The sequence below is a fragment of the Pteropus alecto genome, unplaced genomic scaffold (assembly GCF_000325575.1).
Source record: "Pteropus alecto unplaced genomic scaffold, ASM32557v1 scaffold301, whole genome shotgun sequence".
Taxonomy (NCBI): domain Eukaryota; kingdom Metazoa; phylum Chordata; class Mammalia; order Chiroptera; family Pteropodidae; genus Pteropus; species Pteropus alecto.
The window spans coordinates 1,264,902-1,279,045 of NW_006431043.1; the positions used below are offsets into that span (position 1 = coordinate 1,264,902).

Sequence of the window (14,144 nt, forward strand, 5' to 3'; positions counted from 1 at the left end):
TAAAAAAAAAAAAACCACAAAACTATATTCAAAGTAGAATGTTTAAAAAAGAATCTATTTCTGCTGAAAAGGGAAAAAAATTACCATTGTTCTCCTGGCTGGAAGTGTTGGAAATGTCTCAAAGAAACACAATTGGATTAATTATATTTTCATCTTTTTGTACCCATTCAAGTGTGAGAACATGCACTTCGCTGTAGTTTTACATCCTTCTGGATTATTTGAAAAGTTGCAAGATTATCAAGATGCCTTAGATGCTCCTCTAGGGATAGCATGTCACCTTTACTAAGGACTTTTGTGGGTCTAATCCCCTCTCTCCTAGAAAATCATATGAAAGAGAAACTTCAAAAGCACCGAATAGCAAGTTTGAGTTTTTTTATTCTTATTTTAAAAAATACTTTCCTACATTAAGGTGACCTTTAAAAAATTTGGTAAACATAAATATAAAGCTCTGACTTAAGGGCATGGCCAATTTCTCTAAGAACATCTAATCAAAGGACTTATGTTGTTTGGAAGGTCAAATAATAGAAAGATAATTGAGCAATATTTGCATAATTATGGGAGTGATTTTGGAATTATACTTTTATTCTTATAAAATCTCCTGTTTTAAATGTGCATACCCTGTGTTCCAGCATTTTCAACCCAGGCACTGCTCAACCAAACATAATAGCTACTTTTGTTCCTAAAAATGTTCATAGCAATGCTATTTATAATGGTTTAAAAGTGGAAATCCAAATGACCACCAATAGATAAATGCTTGTGGTATCGTCATATAGGAATAAATATGTTATATAGCAATAAGAATAAATATCTTATATAGCAATAAGAATAGTCTACTAGTACATGCAACACTAAAGGAGAATGAGCAAAAAATGGTAAGTAAAACTAGATAGACTCAAATTGTGTATATTGTATCATTCCATCTAGGTGAAGTACAAAGTAAGGGACCGTGAATCTATTGGGTGTTAGAAATCAAGATAGTTGTTACCTTTGGAGGGTTAGTGACCAGAAGGAGGTTGAGGATTTTCCTGGGGCTTTTTATACAGGCATATTTACTTTATGGAATTCATTGAGTCCTGTACTTAGGGTTTCCTTACTTTTCTGTATATATGATTTACTTCAATAAAATGTTTATTTAAAAAAAGTCATCTTGGGAATGCAGTCAGCAGCAAGATAATGGCTAGGTGTACAGCCAGAGGGAAGATAGAGGAATCATTTCTTAAACTGTATAAATGTCTAACCAATGTACTGTATATTTGAAACTAATAAAAAATAAGTTGTCTCTTCCAGGTTACTAGAGATTGCAATAAATGAGCAGTTCATGTGTTTCAAATGACTAATTCAGTGGTCTTTCTAGATGGCCTTGTGTAACTCTGCTTAACTATGGTTAGCCTGTGTTGTTTTCAGAAGATGCAAAATAAGGCTTTGGAGAAAAGAAAGCCTTTCCCATGTGTGTGAGGTTGTGTTGGCTGCTGTAACTAATTACCACAAACTTGGTGCCTTAAAACAATAGAAATTTATTGTCTTAGTTCTAGAAGTGTGAAATTAATATTACTGTGATTAAATCAAGGTGTCAGCAGGGTCATGCTTTCTTTGAAGGCTCCAGGAGAGAATCTGTTCATTGCCTCTTCCAGCTTCTGGTGGTGGCCAGCATTCCTTGGCTTGTAGCCACATCACTCCAGTTTCAATGTCAGCATCTTCAAATCTCTCTCTGTTCCTTCTGCCTTCTCCTTTGTGTGTCATATCACCCAATGTCTCCCTCTTACAAGGATACATGTCATTTTCATTTCTGCCCCACCTGGATGATCTAGAATAATTGCTCCATCTCAAGATCCTTAACTTTATCATATATGCAAATATCCTTTTATTACCTGTAAGGTAACATTCACAGGTTTCAGGGATTAGGATGAAGATATGTTTTGTGGGGTTATTTTACAGCTTCCCACACTATGTGATACTCAACAGAATGTGAATGAGATAGTATTTGTTTACCAACTGCTGCGTTTAGGTAAACTCAATGATTTGCAGGTGTAGAAAAATTGTTTTCTAGGGTTTACTCACCCCACTCTATGTAAATTTCCCACTACTCACAATTTTAATCAAAAGACGGAAATTGTATTGCTGCAGAGACTTTAGAAATCACATAATGCAGATATTTTTAATCTTCAACATTTTTCTTCAGAGGAGATCTTTTATGGAGTACCAATATAAAACAGCAAACAGCACTTCTCTACAGTCTCATTTTTTTTTTCCTTTCCAGAGTGGTCCCATGAATTATACTGGGAAATTCTAGGTCGCTGTTGGGTTTCTTAAAAATTTTAGTCTTATCTTTTCATTTTATTGGGGGCAGGCAACTAGCATTCATGGCATGACAGTTTTCTTTCCAAAGATCATTCAGAAAGATTGGGAATAAATTCTCTATCTCCACTTTTCTTCGTAATAGACCACTTGCAGATAACTCTACATGGAATACAGTGCTTCCTCACAGCATATGGGTACCACAATTCGATCAGAGAGGCCCTTTAAACTGTTGGCCTTAAGCAGGGTCGGACTTGGTTAGTACTTGGATGGGAGACCACCTAGGAAGACCAGGTGCTGTAGGTGTAAAAAATAAAAAATAAGGGATTGTAAACTGACAAGTTCCTTTCAATCTGCGAGGTCAACCAAGGGTTACCATTGGGCCAGATTTCTAGGTATCACAAGAACTACACAGAATGTCATAAATTAGCAAAACATGTGAGCTGATTTATTTTAAAGCCCTAAACTATCAATATCAACACCAATGCATGACATTTAGCTCCTATTAGGATTGTGAGAGCTACTTTCTGTGTACCCAGGAAAAACAATGTCCTAGATTATCCTTTTCTTAAAAAAAAAAAAATGAAACCACTTTGTTTTCCCTTAGAGTCTTAACATTTGTGTTTGCATCCCTAAACAATATAATTTAAATTTGCCTATTTTTTTTAAGTGCAGTTGACATGCAATATTATATTAGTTTCAGGTATACAACATAGTGATTCGACATTTATATACTTTACAATGTGATTATTACACGAAGTCTAGTAAGCATCTGTTGCCAGGCAAAGTTATCACAGTATTATTGACTATATTCTCTATCACCTTTTCATCCATTCCCCCACCCCCTTTCTGGCGACCATCAGTTTGATCACTGCTTCTATGAGACTGTTTTTTTTTTTAATTCAAAAGAGTCTACAGATAAAAAAAAAAAGTAAGAGGCCCCTTCAGGGCTATGATAAAACAAAGCAAAAAGATTGGTTGTGCAATGATGTAAATATTCTTAATGTTACTGAATTATATACTTAAATAAAAAAGAATGAAATAATACCATTTGTGACAACATGGATGGACCTTGAGGGTATTATGCTAAGTGAAAAAAGTTAGAGAAAGACAAATACTATATGATTTCCAGATTAGCTTTCTTTTATGCAAACAATTGATCTATTTAGGCTTTGACCAGTATACAGATGTCATCAGCTCAAGCCAGAGCTTTGGCAACTTTCCATATTAGAGCAAAATAGGGAGCCTCCTCTCTTATACTTAGGTTAATATCTAGGAATCTTTCTTGCTCATCTTTGTTCCTCATAAAACCTATAGCATAGTTACATACTCATTTTATATTTCATATGTTAATCCCATAAATTTGTTTACCTTTGCCCCATGTCCTATTTCGATTATTTGAGCAGTGTCACTAATGTGCTGTATTGGCTTTAGTCAGTTGATGCTACTGCTCTCTTGCTGGACTAGATCTTACAAGTATTGTGTGCTCATATGTATTAAAAGCTGTTAATACCAGCAAATAAGAAATAAATTTGAAGAGTCTAATTAGGATGATTTTCTAATTTTTGGTCATTTGAAATCTTTTGTTTATTCTAGTTGAACTTTCTACAGTAAGTTTCACTTATCTGTAAAAGTATTTGATTTTTGTGAGTATGAAATAAAATCATTCGTTTGTTTACCCAGCTGAAGCTCAGACTTTTATTACAATATTTAGTCTTGTGAAGATATAGTAACTGATTGAATGTATTGTGGAGGTCATGAAAATGCCCTCTCACATCTGCTTTGGGGAGTATAATTAATTGACTGTTGGCTCCAGATGCTGTACTCCGTCTATCAAGGCTTTGGTGCTGAGGCCACCCTTCCAAGGAGCTTGTCCCAGCCTATGACTGGGTGCAACAGGGAAAATAAAGGCAGGCCTGTTCCTGTGAGATGTGGGATTTCTCTGATAGCGACTTTGGCTTGAGGACCCCAATCAGCTTGGTCAAAACTTTCCTTGATTGCACTACCTTGCAAAGCCTGCTTCCTTTCCGCACATGCGTCATAGCGGGATAGCTCTCCCAGCTTCCTCTGACTTCCTCCTGTTTTCTTTTATAGGCTGTCACCCCAACCCCATAACTCATGCCTGTCTAATCCCATCTTTATGTCTGCTTCTTCAGTAGGGGGACCTGCATTAACAAATACAAAACATTAGATGCTCCTTCTCAAATAATTACATATTTATGCCCTTTTATTCATATTTGGTCTCAAGTTTTAAAGCCTAATCTTTCATCATAGACTTACATACCCCTATATTTTTTCAGGAACTGTTAGATAAACTTAAAGCTCCTCTTAATTTATTTTCGTAGAACATAGTATTCACTCCCCTTCAATTTTAACTCTGCCAACCAGTATAGAAAAGTATAGTTTCTCCTGCATCTGTCAATCAAAGGAGGATTTGTTTATCCTATTTGGCAAATCAAGATAACTTGGTGACTCTTTGCCAGGTCTTCTGTGATGTTGATGTGTCAGAAAACACTTTCACAAGCTACTAGACTCTATTATGCAATTTTGTAATGGAGGCTTGAGTTAACATCTCACACTCGCCTCGGAAGAATCTTGACACCCTGCTATTTAGGATAAGCACATTGGTGCTTTGTTTTGTTGTGTCTGCCCATGATCAGGGCCATGGGATACTTACCATTCCACTGAATCTCATTTTGGCCTGTATCATTGTGAGGGAGCTAAGAGAGGAGTTATTAACTCTTTAATTGCATACTTATTTTGCAAAAAAAAAAAAGGAAAAAAAAATATTTTACCGATAGATAACCTCCCAGATCAGTTATGGTGATGTGTTAACTATCACCTTTCTAGCACCCGGATATTAGTTGGGTGCTTTGGAGGTTGAGTGTTATCTAAATCTTGGTGAAAATTCCTCCCTTATTAAAGTGTTATCTGCATACTAAACAGCCTGCTCTATCCATTTGCAATTAATACCCCAATTTTATTAAAAACATCCGAGAATGCTGATTTTATAGTGTCAATTTTAAATATGGAGACTCAGAATCAAACAGTACAGTAGTTACCATAAAAGGAGCAGTTGAAGGTCAGGGTATGAGGTACATTAATTTTTCCAACATTAAATCTTGTAAAAATGGTACTTTATTGTGATTAAGTAGAGGTTTTTAAAAGGTCCATTAACTCTGGTGACCACAAAGTAGCAAAGCAATTATAAATTTGTTTTATGTAATTGGGACCCCCAAATGATACTATCATTAGATTGCTTTTTACCTGTGATCAAAATACTTAAAGCCACTATTTGACAGTAACGTTGCTTGATTTCTCAGACAGAATCTGGGGATAGCTGAGCAATTCACATTTCATGCATTAAAGTCAAATTGCCTCAATGAAAATTCTATTATAGTTTAAGAAAATTATCTCCCTTAATCTGACACATTGAGGTGGCTGGGAATATAGTTATCTAGCGACACCTGCTTAAAATGGCAATGGGAGACATTTGGGAACCTCAGTTGCTACACATGACCTTTGGAATAGCAGTAGCTAGCTACCTTATAGCCGAGAACAGGAACACACAAGGATTTCCATGAAGCACTAGGTAAAATTTGAAATGGAGCTAAACATAAGAAGTAAATAACACTAGACTGTTGGGAAAAAAAAAAAAAAACCAAAAACCCCACACTTTTTAAAATAGATAAATGCATGGCATTTTATGCAAACTAGGCTATTAAGAAAAAATGATAGTAGTATTCATGACCATTTAAAATATTTTATTCCCAGGAGGAGGCCAGCCCATAATTGTGGAGTTAAGTTGCTAAATAGTAGCAGCTGATATTTGCAATACATTGCCTAAAATTAGAAAAGTATCACAAATTTGTGTTTCACAGTGGAAAGTTTCTCTGTGGTCACAACAGCTTTGATTTGCTCCCATATTAACCTTGACAGCTTGCTGGTTTCAACATTTGGGACCAAAACTCTTTAATATGATTAAGTTGGCAAAGCTCACATTTTGGCAAAATATCCATTCCACATTTTCCTGGTAGTGATTTTCCTATTCTCTTAATTTTTATACATGGGCATGATTTGTGTACATAAATATAAGTTATTGTGTTACTTGCTCAGAGATATTTCTATGTGAGGTCTCAAGTAAGATATTGAAGGAGTGAAAGACATTTTCTTGTTGGATTTGGAGTCATCGAAACCCACAGAAAGGATGAACTGTGACCCAAGCTATATAAGGAATGGTTAAGTGTGCAGAGCTGGTGCCTGGATACTTGCTTTCAGATATTGGCTGTATGATTTTGGGCAAGCTCCTTAATCTCTCTGTGCTTCCTTTTCTTCACTTGAAAGAAATGGACAATGACAACACCTCCTTACAGGGTTTCTGTGAGAATTCAGTGCATTGATGTTTGAATAGCAGTTAGCACAGTACATCTATTACACTGAGAACTCTTAACTATTATTATGGGCTTCTGAATATCTTGGTATATATAGACATAAATATATGTCAATCATAGAACAGTGCTTGGCACATAGGAAGCACTCAATAAATAATAGCTACTGCTAAAAATAGAGGCAAGGGATGGATCCAGGTTTTCTGAGTCCCTGAAGCTTTTACATTTTGGAGGGAGGCACTTTATAAAAAGAAAACAAAAATTATGAGTACAAAATGCCTGCATCAACTTCAATGCTATTGCATAAAATAAATTATGAATACAAATTCCTGCAGTTTCCAAAGGAAGGGCCCATGCTAATAAAAGAGCACTGAAATTTATCTGTTGTTGGCTTCAGTAAATCTACCTTTGAAAAAATAACCTAATTGAAGGTTATCCTCCTTACCTATAAGTGTATATAGGTCTTGAGGAGCAGGGCTAAGATTAATAAACAAAGATTTGGGAACAAATTTTTATACCTTTATGTCCACCCCCCACCCCCTCAAACATACACAAACCCCAGACACGTGCCTCTAACAAAAATATGTTGTTATAATAAAGATTCTCAGTAAATGTTAAATATAGGCAGCTATAATGTATGTTAGCCTATAATTAGTGTGAGGAAATGAAATAGGGCTATAGAGATAACCAAGATGAGGAAAACAAAGAATAAAATTAGAAAGAAAAATAAGGCTTAAACAAATGATTTATTTTTTTAAATCTAGGAATCATTTATCATCTGCCTACTAAGTATACCAGGTGCTAGAGATATAAAGATAATTGAGATAAGGTAGCTATCCTCTGGGAATTTACGGTTTCAAATAGAAGATGTATAAACATAAATTTCAAAGTATAGTCAAGACTGTCAGGGAAACTCTATAAGGTGGGAATGTTTATTTTACTGACTGTAGTGACCAGCAAAGTTTTAAAGAAAAGGTGCCACTTGATCTGATCATCAGAATATGAGGTTTTTTTTAGAGTAGACAATGGAAGGGCATAGACAGAAGTAAAAATAATTGTATACTTGAAACTTATACAATTTATTAACCAATGTCACCCTAATAAATTTAATTAAGAAAGAGATATGACATAAAGGATCACTTGGAAAACTCCAAGTGATTTGACAGAGTATTGGGCTTTTTTCATCTGACTTATTTCCCTTAGTATGGCAAGACATAGAATGAGATCAGAGTCTGATCATGCGCCTTACTATGGAGTGCTGATTTCCTACAGTGAATGGTGGGAAGCCCAGAACATAAAGGTAATTTAAAAGGATGTGCTCTTTGGTAAGAGTACCCTGGGGATATAGTGAAAAAACCTCTCAGATGTTTTGAGACTGGAGGTGGAAATACCAATTAAATCAGGTGAGAGAAGATGAGGTTTAAGGTTGCATTAGTGGAATAGAGGTGGAAACGTGGGGAATGCAAAAAAAAAAAAAAAAGAATCAACAGGATTTGATCATCAATTGCACATCAAAATGAAGGGTAAAAAGGAATCCAGGGTGCCTTTAGGTTTTCTGGTTGAGGGAATATAGAAGAAATTAAGAGAGGAAGGTGTGAGATTTAGTTTTAGTTATTCTATATTTAAAGAACCTGTGGGTTACCTAGGCATAGACATCAGGGGTGCAGGGTAGATTCATGGGATGTGGATGGATACATAAGTTTCAGAAAGTAAATAGTACCTAAAACCATCAGAATAAGGTCTGGAGAGAGGAGAGACCAAATGGAGAATCTAAAGAACCTGGTATTTAAAGAACAGAAAAGAAGTGAGTTGGGGAGGGAGGGAAACAGACAGCAAGTGTAGAACATAATATCAGGCAAATTATTCCTTCATTACATGCAAATCAACAGTTATTTTATGGCATTGCATCTGAAGTTGTCTCAGATCCTTTTATCTTGCAGTGGCATGCCTAATATATTTGATAAACATACACAGTGAATCATTTTTCATTGCTTTCTACATTAGTTTTACTGGTAATCATGAAATGAAATAAGTAATAATGGCTCCAAGATAAAAATAATCATATATATGATTATTCCAGGAAATAAATGAATTAATTAAATATTACACTAAAGCAAGAGAGGGAAAGTAATGGAATAATACTTTTTAGTTGCTTTAATATGTTTTCTGAATGAAGATGAAAATGTGTACCTACTTATTGATCTGTTGCAGTATTTAATAACATGATTTTTAGCTTTGATCCTTAACTCTGGCAATTACTTTGTCTGAAGAGCCCTTTTATTTTAGTTTTGAAAAGCATCTTTCACGTGAACAGATACACAAATACGTAGTTAGGAAAAGTCTTAACTATAAGAGTAAACTTGGTGCATGTTAAAAAAAAATCCTGAAATTTTTCATCTTACTTATTTCACTTAGCATGATAGTCTCGATTCATCCAATTTGTCAAAAATGGTAGTATTTCACCTTTTCTTATGGCTGAGTAGTACTTCATTGTATTTATGCACCACATCTTCTTTAGCCAATCATCTGTTGAAGGACACTGGTTGTTTCCATCTCTTGGCCACCATAAATACCGCTGCAATGAACATAGGGGTTCATAGATCTTAACAAATAAATGCTTTCAAATTTTTTGGGTAGATACCCAGAAGAGGGATTGCTCGGTCGTATGATAATTCTATTAATTTTTTGACGAATCTCCATACTGTTTTCCATAGTGACTGTACCAATTTGCAGTCTCACCAGCAGTATATGAAGGTTCCTTTTCCCCCACAACCTCCCATCACTTGTTATTACTCGTCCTGTCAATAATAGTCATTGTAACAAGTGTGAGGTTGTATCTCATTGTGGTTTTTATTTGCATTTCCCTACTAGCTAGTGAAATTGAGCATGTTTTCACATGTCTGCTGGTCATTTGTACGTTTTCTTCAGAGAAGTGTCTGTTCAGGTCCTCTGCCCATTTTTTAATTGGATTGTTTTTTTTTTTTCTTATTGTTGAGTTGTATGAGTTCTTTGTATATTTGGATATTAGGCCCTTATTGGAGGCATTGTTTGCAAATATCTTCTCCCATTCACATGGTTGCCTCTTGTCTTGTTGATGGTTTCTTTTGCTGTGCAGAAGCTTTTTAGTTTGATATATTGCTACTCATTTATTTTTGCTTTTACTTCCTATGCTTTTTAGGTCAGATTCATAAAATCCTAAGACTAAGGCCCGTAAGTTTAATATTTGTTTTCTTCTGTATATTTTATTGTTTCAGGTCTTATATTTAGATCTTTCATCCATTTTGAGTTTATTTGTAAGTTGAAAACCATATGATTTCACTCATATATGGAATATAAAACAAAGCAACAAATAAGGCAAACAAAAACTCATAGACGCAGAGAGAACACACAATGTAGTACAGATGATGTATTATAGAATTGTGCACCTGTACCTATATAATTTTATTAACCAGTGTCATCCCAATAAATTTAATAAAAATTGGATAAATAAAAAACTAATGATTCTTTTAATTGGCTTTGAAAATAATTCCCACTTTATAATAAATTCTAGAAATTGCAGTACAGTCCATGTCTTTGTTTCCTTGGGATAAATTCTAGGGGCTTTCAAATGTCTCCATAGTCTAAATAATTTTAAACACAAAATCTCCAAGGATCCACTTAAAGTGTCAGCATTGAAGGAGCTCAAATTCCGTTTCTTAGTCTTCACAGTCACGTGAGATCATTGTTTATTTTAAATCTACTTTTAAAAGTAAGATTATGTAATAACCAGAGTTTGTACCCAAAGAGAGTTTCTATGACTCCAACTTTGAGCCATTAGGAACTTACTCTTGAAATGAACCAATGTAGCAAAATCTGTTTGTCGGGAGCATTTAATGTATAACTGGGAGTTCTCCACACTAACTTCCATGAAGGATTCAATGTTTATTCAAGGATAAGTTATAAAAATGTGCTGATTTGAAGCTTATACAAATGTTATCAAGATTCAATAGGAACATCAGAAATTGTTTAGAATTTGGAGCAACAAAGGTTTTTTTCAAGGAGGAATATTTTAATATGAATATTATTTAGAATTGCTATGGTGATGATAAAATGCACATTGACTTTAAGTAGGTTTTGTTATTGTTTTAAAGTAATCTACAGAGACTACCTCTGCTATTGCCTGCTCAATCTGCCTGATCTTTGGAACTGTACCGTATTATTGAGGAAAAAGTGTCTATGTTTAAGTGCTTAACATTCTTTTTTTTTAATTAAATTTTTTCTCTAATAAAATTAAGAGAATAAGGATGTTACAGATTTCCAAATTGTTAAAATGTGAAAGATCTCAAATCTTCATGTTATCTTTACTAATATTGTTTATCCACTTTTTCCAAATTCCATTAGAAGAGGTAATTGTTCTGTGAAGGATAGACAGTGTACCTTCCTCTTGGTTAGATTTGACTTTTTTGTAGTTTATAGTACACAAATGCATTTTTAAATGTACCATATAAGGTAACCATATAATAGGTATGATATACAATAATAATCTACACAAAAGATCTCAACTGTTTAAACAATGTATTTTAAAATCTCTAATTACTTAATATCCATCTTTATTTGAGATCATTGTTGTAATACACATTTGAAAAATGAATAACATATGGGATTTATTTTTTTAATTATTTAATTATTCCATTGAGGATCATACTTTCTGTACATTGTGTGTGTTTCTTTTAAAGAATTATCCTTTAAGAAAACTGATGCTAGCTAGATATTAACCTAAATTGCTTTGCCCAAGCTATGATTACTTTGTCACTATTTTTCTGTGTATTATAATACAGAAAACATAATTCACACTATTAATATAATGGTGAAATAATGGGCTCTGGTGGAAGATGATCGAGATAAAATTCTGTCTGTGCTTTAGTCCCTTCATCTGTCAAATGGGGCAGATGAAGATATAGCAGATGAAGTAATATTACATAGCTCATTAGGTTATTTTGAGAGTTAAGGCAGAAAACACATGGCAAGTTCTTATAATAGTGTTTAGCATATTGTAAACAATCTGTAAGTTATTTTAGGAAAGAATATATAGTACTAATTATTTATTTCTTCTCTTTGCTTGTGTTGTGAAGAAGTGAGCAGTATCCCATATTTAGCCTTATTGTCCCTGAAACTTAACTAATCTGCATGATTTTGACAGAAAGTCATACTAACAGTCAAATCTAGATATACTTTAAAGCAATATTTTCAACTTTTACATTAGCCGTGTTTTCTACAGCATTAGAGCATAATATGCAAAGTATGCTAACTATATTGAAGATTGCTTCTCAATGATACTGCTGAACAAAATAAGATTTCATCCAAACATAGCATTAACGACACTTCGGACCAACTTACTTCATTGTAAAGGCAATATTAATATCTTTCCTTAAGAAAACAGGATGGCCACTTATGGTATAACAGAATAAGGAAGATATGTCAAAAGGACTCTCATCATGTCTTCTCATAGCATAAAAAAATGAAGAATATCAGTCGTACTTCCATAAGAGGATCTCTGAAAAAGAACAGAATACTATGCAATAATAAGGTCAGGAAGCCTATTTCATTGTTCACACTCCTTATTTCTCTGATTTTCCCAGTGGCTATAAGCTGGTGTGTTTGACCCAAGCTAAGATTCAAGATGAATAAAATACGCAAAGAGGGCAAAAACATGGAGGGACCAATAAAGAGAGACCATTTCCTACTTAAAGGAATTAATTTTTTTCAAGACATGTGACTTGGATTTTTGAGCTGAAAAAATGCAAGCATTTAAAACAGAAAATTCAGATTGTGAGGGGTGGCTGGAAGAACACTTCCATCTACAAGGAGAAATGCACTTTGTAATGAACTGCAGTGGGCTCTAAAATAAAATTGCTGGGAGCTACATAAGGAGGAGAAAAGAATAGAAACAGGATGAAGAACATCCAGATTTACAGCATCCCTGAGGCAGCCAAGGGGATGACCCCATTACTTTCATTGAGCAATTTGTTCCATCTCTCCTCACACATACCCTCACTAGGACTTCTAAAATAGAAAGATCCACAACATCCATCAGCCCTTTCCACTCTCTCAAGGAGGTCCCCAACTTTGTTTATTGAGGTTTTAGAACTTCTTCATGTTTTACTATTTTTAGTGTTTGGTTAACCTACTATTTTTTTTTCTGTTTGTTTTTCTCCTTGACCTAGATCATGGAATTATATTCTAAGAGGGCATTTTTCTAAATGCAATTTGTTAGAAATGACTTGGCAGAGACTGGCAAAATTCACAGTATCCTGCAGCAATAGACTTAATGAAAAGATTATTTTTTGTTAAAAAAAAATTAAGACTGATTATTTTTTGATACTTTTGAAATATAAAGGCAAAGAAGAAAATTTGAAGAAATTATAGAAAAAATAATTTATATCTAAAATGTTACAAGCATTTTAAAAACACTATCTGATTAATCAACAGCTTTGGTTTTTATTACTTCAAGGGATATCATTTTACAATATTCACACAATTGATTTTATGCTTATAAATATCTTTATGTGAACTATATGTGAAGATGTATAGGAGAATATTGTATAATGCCATCATCTTTAGCAACATATGGTCAGTGTTTTTCAAGGCTTATGCAGGACTAATATTTTTTCCTTGTAGAAACCGAAGTCCTTTCTCAGGAAAGCTTAGTTGTATCCAAATTTATGATCAGACTCATAAGGGCATGAGAACCCTAGAGTATATCATGTAAGTTTCAGTTGTGCTATCCAATGATTAAATTGGACAGAGAAAAGAGTTCCAGTTATATGAAAACATCTACTTTGTTGGTAGATTTGTGCCATACATTCGTTGAGGTGCAGTTTCATGTCATGCACTGTGTTAAGTGCTGGTGGCACAAAGATATGTAAAGCAGACACCAGCCACTGGACAGGTCAGGCTCCAGTGGGACTGGCTGCTTTGCAGGAGGAATGCATTGCTTTGTCCATGATATTATTAAAACTGAAAAATACTTTCTTTAAACACTTTGGCATTATATATGTTTAAGTGGCTTGGCTAGCTTTGACGCTATCAACATAAAAAGGCCAAAAGTTAGTGTCTTAACGTGACTTTTAGAATCATCACTATAGATCTATTTCTGGTTACCTCCATAATACTATTAAAACCAATCAACGAACTATTCATTAAACAACTAGCACATGGAAAATTAAGCCAGGCCTTGTATTATTTGATTAAACCAGAGGCCTTTCTGTAAAGGGCCAGATAGTAAATATTTTTTGGCTTTGCAGTCTACATCATTTCTATTGCAGCTACTGAACTCTGCCCTTGTAGCATGAAAGCAGCCATAGATAATATGTAAACAAGGGGCATAGTTGTAGTTCAATAAAACTTTACTTACAAAAATAGGTGATGGGCCCACAGGCTGTAGTTTGCCAACCCCTAATCTAGAAGAAAGTTATTTTACCG

The 14,144-nt window shown here is 34.3% G+C and overlaps 1 protein-coding gene across 2 annotated transcripts in view; it reads left to right on the plus strand.

Annotated features, from left to right (window-relative positions):
- Nucleotides 1-14,144, plus strand: part of IL1RAPL1 (interleukin 1 receptor accessory protein like 1) — a 1,242,120-nt gene that overhangs the window by 251,249 nt on the left and 976,727 nt on the right. The gene's annotated exons all lie outside the window — the stretch shown is intronic.